Raw genomic sequence first — 8,956 nt, 5'->3', positions numbered from 1 at the left:
TTACAGGGTACAGGGGAATAACACCCGAGTCCTCAAGAATGGCAACACATGGGGGATATCATGGGTGAAACAGTATACTCTATTATGTCCATGGTACTGTGAAGGATAATAGGTAAGGGGTACCAGTGAAGGATGACAGGTAAGGATGAAACAGGACAGTTAGTGACGTGACCGTGACGAATTCAACAAGAATTAGCCACGATGGTTTCCAGAGGCAACGCGTGGAGGTCGACCTGATAAGGTATATTGTTAGCAATGGGACTATCAAACCCCATATAATAATTTCAACCGTTATCTGTTCACTGCTGAACATAGGCCTTCGCCATAAACTGAAGGAACGACCCCATCCCTAATGGCAGTTTACCATTAGGAGGACTTTCCAGTAGTTGATACGCTTGGTTGGAGATAGCAATCGCAGTTTAGTTTTTAGTGATATTTTAATAGGGGCTTTGCTGCCCATACTTCAACCATTATGTTCCCTCTATGTTCATTACTTCAACCATTAGGTCGCCTTTTACAACACCCACGGGCTCGGACGCGCGGCCGCTACAATGCCCGGGGTGGTCGCGTGCCCGATAGTCGACCATTCTTTTACTTCTTCGCAGTCGTTATAAGCCGTTTTCAATCATTTTTACACAGCGTAATGCAACTACATGATTGGTGTGTTTTCATAAACGCCCTGCGTCATCTCTTACGGCCGGTGATCGGTCGTCCCTCGAACTGGAGACCGGTAGACAGCAGAGGTCGCCAGTTCGGGGGCCGACCACATACTCTTTTTTTTTGTTGCAGTATCCGGCCGTAGTACCTTCCTAATGCTTCTCAAATATTGCGTCTAAACTGTGCCCACCATGTACCCTCTTGTATAGGCATTCCGTCACCCATATCCAATAGCGAGGACGGGAGAGCTTAAATACTGTACCACAAACCATAAAAAAAGAAGACACCCACGGGAAAGAAAGAGATAGCCATTTCTATGCCGGGCCATATTGTTTATATTTATTATATTAAAAACAATACATGGAAAAAATATACATATATGCAAATATTAACAATAACATTCTTTGTATTTCCCATGCTACAAACGGCCACTTTATTTCGTGCAAATGAAAACACTTGGCTGGCCATTACTTTGATATTTTCTCACACTCTGCTCACTTTTTTTTAATGGGTGAAAATGATATGGTAACCCTGCCTGAACTATTGGTATACACTGGCCCATCGTGACGAATTTAACGATAAATTAGTCACGATAGTTTCCAGGATGAACCGCATGGAGGTCGACCTGATACCTTATCATATATTGATAGCAATATGGAGTAACCTCTCCATTACTAACAATCCCTTCCCCCCCATACTCCACCTAGATACTATCTAGTAAATATAATATCATTATAGTCATATTTTTCGTTAGATACAAATTATAGAAACAACTAGCTTCTAGCGGAGTAAAACAAGGTAACTTCCTTTGCCAGTTTTTTTTTGTTCTTATCAGTAATTATGCGGTATATATTCGTATAACATTGTTTTGAACCAAAGGGTATATAGGTATATGGGAAAGATACTACCCTATCGGATAGACCTCCATGCAATCCTTTCCATCATCGTCCATCATCCATCCAAAACTGTAACACCATCTATCCGAAAACATGAAGAATTAATTTCCCTTGAAATTACCGAACGGCCAACTGACATAATTTATCTTCAGTGCGGAATCTACCAGAATCCCATTAGCATCCCATAACTACATACCATTTGTAAAATCTTATTTGAAACTTAGGGGTCCCAACGGTGGAGGAGTTCGTTGTCGACATGGCGAGCAAAATGTTCGCCCGTGCCGACGGCGGACACCATCAACACTTGAGGGGCCTCGCGCCGCTGCATACCATCCTGTACAGGCGAATCGTGATTGCCTCGTCTACCAGTATGACGACTTACCTACCCTTTTTTCCCCATTTCCCTTCTTCTTTCTCATTCCCTCCTCTCGCCCGTTCCAAGTGTGTAATTATATCCCCCGCGTCCACTTCTTGTGTCGACCCTTACTAACACAACTTATCTATTACTAACACCATTATTATATATATCTGGGAGCGGGCGAGAGGGGAGAATTACAATATTAAAAAAAAAAAAAAAAAAAAAAAAAAAAAAAATTAAAAAAAAAAAAAAAAAAAAAAAAAAAAAAAAAAATTTTTTTTAAAAAAAAAAAAAAAAAAAAAAAAAAAAAAAATATATACAATATACAAGAAGGAAGAAGAGGCCACAACAAGAAGACACCACGCCGGCATACACAGACCACCAGTGTATGCCGGCTCAAAACCCAGCGACCCGGGGTTTACCCCGAGACCCCTACCTCACCCGCCTACACTATTAAGGCGGGTAAGAAGACCCGGATGATGATGACTCAAAATTAGAAATCTCGACACACACAGTGATTGTTACTTATGCTTTATCGAGTTAATTCTCCATTAAACTCATAGATGGTGCTATTCTTATTTTGTTTTATTATTTATAATGGTAATATATATATATATATATATATATATATATATATATATATATATATATATATATATATATATATATATATATATATATATATATATATATATATATTATATTTGATGGGTCAAAATAGCATGGTAAACCCGCCTACGCTAACGGGATACGCTGGCGGAGCACCAGTGAAGGGTGATAAATGAGAATGAAAACAGGCCAGTTAGCCCATCATGTCGAATTCATCAGGAATTAACCATGACAGTTTCCAGGGAGAACCACGAGGAGGCGGCCTAGTTGGATATATTGCTAGCAATGGGATTCTCAGTCTCCATTACTAGTAATCCCTTTCCCCGCAGAAGCGAAAGTTAGTTTTCTTGTAAATTAAATATATCAAATACTGGATCGCTAATATTCTATACATTTAATTTCATCTCAGACTGTTTACGGGTAGAGAAAATAAAATACAGCCCATATTACTAACTCATTATAAAATAAATTAAATCTTTCCTATTTATAAATTAGTTTCATCGTCATTTCCATATCAGCTTTTAACTGTTCACCGCTGAGTATAAGGCTCCCCTTTAGAAGATTATGCTAGTTGTAACTTGGCAGGCAGATTGGCAACCGCAATTAAGCATTGGAGACGTTTTAAGAGAGGCACTGCTGCCCATCCTTCGCCCTCCCTTAGTCGTTTCTTAGGACACCCACGGGAAAATAAGGGGTGGCCTATTCTATGCCGAGACCACATGGCCAGTTTAATATTCTGCAATATTTTTTTTATATTTTTTTTTATACAACTTAGAATGGCAAACAAGCTGACGGCCCACCTGATGGAAAGTGGTAACCGTCGCCTATAGACATGAGCAGTACCATGGACATAACAGAGTATACTATTTCGCCCATGATATCCCCCATGCGTTGCCATTCCTGAGGACTCAGGTGTTATTCCTCTGTACCCAGTACTATTCGTTATATAATTTTAGATAGGTCTGTATAGACTAGTACGTATATTATATTATCTGTGGTATTGGTAATTAAAAAACTGTTTCTTTTATATTAAAAAAAGCTTCCTTACATTACAAAGATGACAATGAAGCATACGGCTTGCCTCAGCAGCCACCACGGCCCACGAAAGCCTACAAGATTGGAAGAACCACAACACGTGTGAAATCAAGATCTTTAATTATATTACCACGTAAGCACTGACCAATATAAGAGTATTTTACAAGGAACTTACCCTTTAAAAAACGCGCATATGTACTCTTTGATATGTTATTAATAATATGGATTGGTAGTTAGGTCGTCTCTAATTGTATAATTGTTACTTAGTGTACATTGACGCTTATCTGTGAGAGCTGTATACACCTTTAATTGATATATTCATATGGCCTTAAGCTTGGTAGTGAGGAGTGAGATGTATTTGTTCAAGTAAACTTAGATTTAAACATTTTTGAATAGTAGTTTTTCTCTTTTACTTACTTATAACTTTGTATATGGTATTGTCTGCTTAATTGTTGTGAGCATACTGTTGGTGTGTCTTTTATAAATAAATAAATGTCTTTGCGAAGATTCGCTCGTTTCCTGGAATTAGCATTAGATATTTCTAAGCTGTGCACCCCCTCCTCCCTTAAATACACTTATGCCCGTAAGTTTATTGCCATACTTTATCGTCAAACTAGTACATAGAATGCAGGCAAACTGTCTGACGAGAATTAATTGCAAGACAGAGGGATTAAATGAGTTTTTCAATTGAAAATAAATAACATACATTTAATTTATTTTGGAACATTGCCAAAATATTCTACTACAACGATTTAAAAGATTATTGACAGCTGTGTTACGCACGATTCATAATGATTTCAAGGATTTTATACAGATGTCACTGTGTAACGGCACACTTTAAAGATTTCTTTGATCTTTCGCCCACGATAGAATACTTACAATTTGGCGGTCACATAAGAAATGGCAATGGACTGGAAAGAAAGATTCTTGAGTGACGACCACATACGGATAAACGCAGGTGGCTCAGGACCGTTCTTTATGGCAGCCTATGGGGAAGGCTTATGTTCACAGTGGACGAATAATGGCTGAATATATATATATATATATATATATATATATATATATATATATATATATATATATATATATATATATATATATATATATATATATATATATATACATGAATCAAATGAGACCCTGTCTGATTATCAGGGCACATCAAAAAACATTACCTATCTCGCTTTAAAAGCCTGATTAAAAAACATATCAACAAAACAGATCTATTTATAATGTAATAGTTTGCTGACCTAAAAATGTGGCATTGGAGTCGATTTTGAGGCGTAATTTTTCTACTCTTAACCTGTCTTTTAAAATGAAAATCAAATATAAGAATCAAATTCAATTAACATTCTAATAAAGTCATAAATGTAATAAATTTACTTTATCAAGATCCATAAAACATATCGTCATAGTCGTAGAATACTGACGGATCTGACGAAGATTACATATAAAGATCCGTCAGTATTCTACGACTATGACGATATATTTGTTCTAATATTTTTTTTTAGAATGGCAAACAAACTGACGGCCCATCTGAAAGAAAGTGGTAACCGTCGCCTATAGACATGAGCAGTACCATGGACATAACAGTACACACACATACTGTTTCGCCCATGATACCCCCTTGCGTTGCCATTCCTGAGGACTCACGTGTTATTCCTCTGTACCCTGTAAATTCACGCCATATCCTACACTTCAAACCGAAACACAGCCATGCAAACACAACGGCTTCACGGTAGAAACACGAATGGGACAGAGGTACCTAAGCAATCGACTTTTGTACAGTCTCCCTCTAGTATAGATTTATACATTGTATATAGTTAATATTTTTATTCTTATTTTTATAAATTCCTCGATGTTTTACTTTCTTAATTATAAAATATTATCATACCGTTAGTACGACTATTAGTCCATTACCCTACGGTTGTCTTGAAAAGATTGCTCTCAGCAATAACACCACCATACTGTACTTATACAACTGTATCGTTACATTTGTTAATTGTCTTGCTTATCCCCTATATTTTTCTTTTTTGATGGGTGAAAATGGTATGGTAACCCCGCCTGCGCTAACGGGATACGCTGGCGGAGCACCAGTGAAGGGTGATAGATGAGAATGAAAACAGACCAGTTAGCTCATCATAATGAATTCATCAGGAATTAACCATGATAGTTTCCAGGGAGAACCGCGAGGAGGTCGACCTGGCTGGGTATATTGTTAGCAATGGGATTCTTAGTCTCCATTACTAACAATCCCTTCCCCCCTCTTCCCTATATTGTATAATGCAAAAAAAGTATACTCGTTCATTCATTTATCCACAAAACATTTATTTCACAATGTTTTTAAATCAAAATGTTAGGTTACGAGATAGATTTAGGGAAATAACGTCTCAGAATCGACGCCATTGTGTTTAAATCAGCGATGTATGTAGGACAGTGACAAAGAATTCTACTGACCACCTATATCCTTTTTAAGTGGACACCATTTTGAGGACTGCATCGTACGTTATCATATTTCATGCTCTCGCATCACAAATAAATTGCATCACTTCATCGTTATTTTAATAGAATGCTAGCTGTTTCCTGTGGCTTTGCCCACGTGTAACCGTTTATAAACTATTATTCTATGTGTTAAGATTGTGACATAGATTTAAAGTGTTGCTATTGACATGTCAACATACCGACATTTATTTTAGTTAATATTAAACTTTCGCGTTGTTTACACATATTTCAAATACATAATCGAATCGCGATGAAAGGAATGCGTCGGCAGTAAAGAAACAGGTATGTAAGTAGGTACTATTTACCTGCAAAAGTTTTTTTTCATTGCCTTCAAGTACCGATTGTGTATTTTTAAATATAAATTTCATCATATTATACTTTAATATAATAAATACAAAAATTTATAATGGTGGCAATGAATGGATGGATAAATATTTATTACTCTTTCACACAAAAACTACTGAACGGACTTGAATGAAATTTAGTACACGAATAGTTTATATCCTTAGTACATAAAACTCTTTATGTACTGACTTACGCGGGCGGAGCCGCGAGACATATGTAGTGTAAAATATTATTATTCTAATTTATTGATAAACTAAGCAATCTCCATCGATACCCTTACTAATATTCTTAATATAGGTTTGTTCGTTCGTTTGTTGTTATGTTTTATATGTATACCAGAGGGAGACTTTATACAAAAGTCGATTGCTTGGGTACCTCTGTCCCATTCGTGTTTCAACCATAAAGCAGTTGTGTTTACATGGCTATGTTTCGGTTTGAAGGGTGGGATATGGCGTGAATTTACTAGGTACGGAGGAATAACACCTGAGTCCTTAGGAATGGCAACGCATGGGGGGTATCATGGGCGAAACAGTATACTCTGTTGTGTCCATAGTACTGCTCATATCAATAGGCGTCGGTTACCACTTTCCATCAGGTGGGCCGTCAGCTTGTTTGCCATTCTAAGTTGTATAAAAAAAAAACACTTTATAGCGCCATAACCTTAGGGCTTTATTAATCACTATGAAATTTTGTATGCGTGTACTATTTGGGATGGAAAAGAATATAGGTTACTTTTTATCCAGGTCAACTAACATATCCGAGTTACGCGAACGATGTCGCTGGTAAAAATTAGTATACGTAACAGTAGTTTTCGTGACGTGACATTTCATCTCCCCGCACACTCCTCACGTAGATTACCTCTGTTTGTTCCTTCCCCCTTATTTTCGTAAAAACTGTACATGTAATTCCTGTCTTTACCGTACCACCAACACTTTTAATAGAGATTTTTTTGAATTAGATCCGTTTTATGAATCTGTTCATATTTTTAAAAGTAAGTTAACTCAAAAACTTGTATGTTGAAATTCAATCGGCGCTTCTTCTTTCTTTTTCTTCGTCTTTGATACTTATACATATTAGTACCTAGGATTTGTTCCTAAATTTAATGCGTGTTTTCATGGGACTTCATAAATAATATCTCTATATATGGGATTGTTGGTGATGGGGAGATTAGTCCTCATTGCTATCAATATACCCTACCAGGTCGACCTCCACGCGGCTCTCCCTGGAAACCATCGTAACTAATTTATCGATGAATTCGTCACGATGGGCTAACTGACCTGCCTATTCATCTTCACCAATCATCTCTCACTGGTGTCCCGCTAGTGTATACCGATAGCACAGGCGGGATCATCATTCCATTATCATCCATTAAAAAAAAAAATATCTCTATGCTCTTAAAATACTGTTATTGCCACTGTTAGGTCTATTGTTCTAAAACTGTAATGTATGTTGTTAATTATTTTGTAAATGACTGTTTGATGCCATAAATAAGTAAAATAAATAAATAAATAAATAAATAACATATTCATACTTTTCACGAAATATTGAAATGTCTACACCATTATATGTTAATTCTTTTAACATTATTTATATACATTTTGGCAGTACATTCATAAATTCAATTAAACTATATTAAAAATAAAAGAGAAACAACAGGCAAAGGAATAACATTTATAAATCATACGCATTCAACCGCTGACACGGATGACCCGACCTACATTCTGCCAAACTATCCATTTTAACAAGAGCCCGCCATTATTTCAAAAGGCCTATAATCAGTGGAGCTGTTGATATAATGTCACGGGTCAATTTATGCTGGACAAGGTGTGTAGACAATGCGTAGGTTTGCCACTACAGATATGATCCCCCTAGTCTGGTTATAAGGAAACGGGTATTTATAATGAGGTTATACGAATAAGATTTCTATTTAAAAATTTGCAACTATTTATTTTATTTATTACATTTTAATACTTCTAGATAGTGTAAATGGCGGATTTAACACCATATGGCATTACCTACCAGATCACTAGATGAGCAAATAAATAAAACAACCAATAAAATAAGTAAAATACATATAATACTCATATTACGTACATTATTCATCCTATTTTCTTATTTAAAAATAAAATTAATAAATAATTAAAATTAAATTAAAATATTTTTTTAAAATTGTATGCATATATATATCAACATAACACCTGAGTCCTCAAGAATGGCAACGCATGGGGGGTGTCATGGGCGAATCAGTATACTCTGTTATGTCCATGGTGCTGTTCATGTCTATAGACGACGGTTACCACTTTCCATCAGGTGGGCCGTTATATAAAATTGTTTAAATGGTAGTGAAACTGCTATCAAAATTCAGTGCGTGCTTTAAAAGAAATTTGTGGAGAAATAAACCAATGCGTACAATGACTTCGTTTTATACTATTTAGAGATGAAAGATTTTTTTTATACCACTCAGATGGCAAACAAGCAAACAGCCCACCTGATGCGTAAGCGGTTCCCGTAGTTTATGGACGTCTACGTACCAGGGGCATTATACGCGCATTGG

The sequence above is a fragment of the Galleria mellonella genome, unplaced genomic scaffold, assembly GCF_026898425.1.
Source record: "Galleria mellonella isolate WM207_F2 unplaced genomic scaffold, CSIRO_AGI_GalMel_v1 utg37, whole genome shotgun sequence".
NCBI classification, from domain to species: Eukaryota; Metazoa; Arthropoda; class Insecta; order Lepidoptera; family Pyralidae; genus Galleria; species Galleria mellonella.
Note: the sequence above shows the minus strand (reverse complement) of the source record.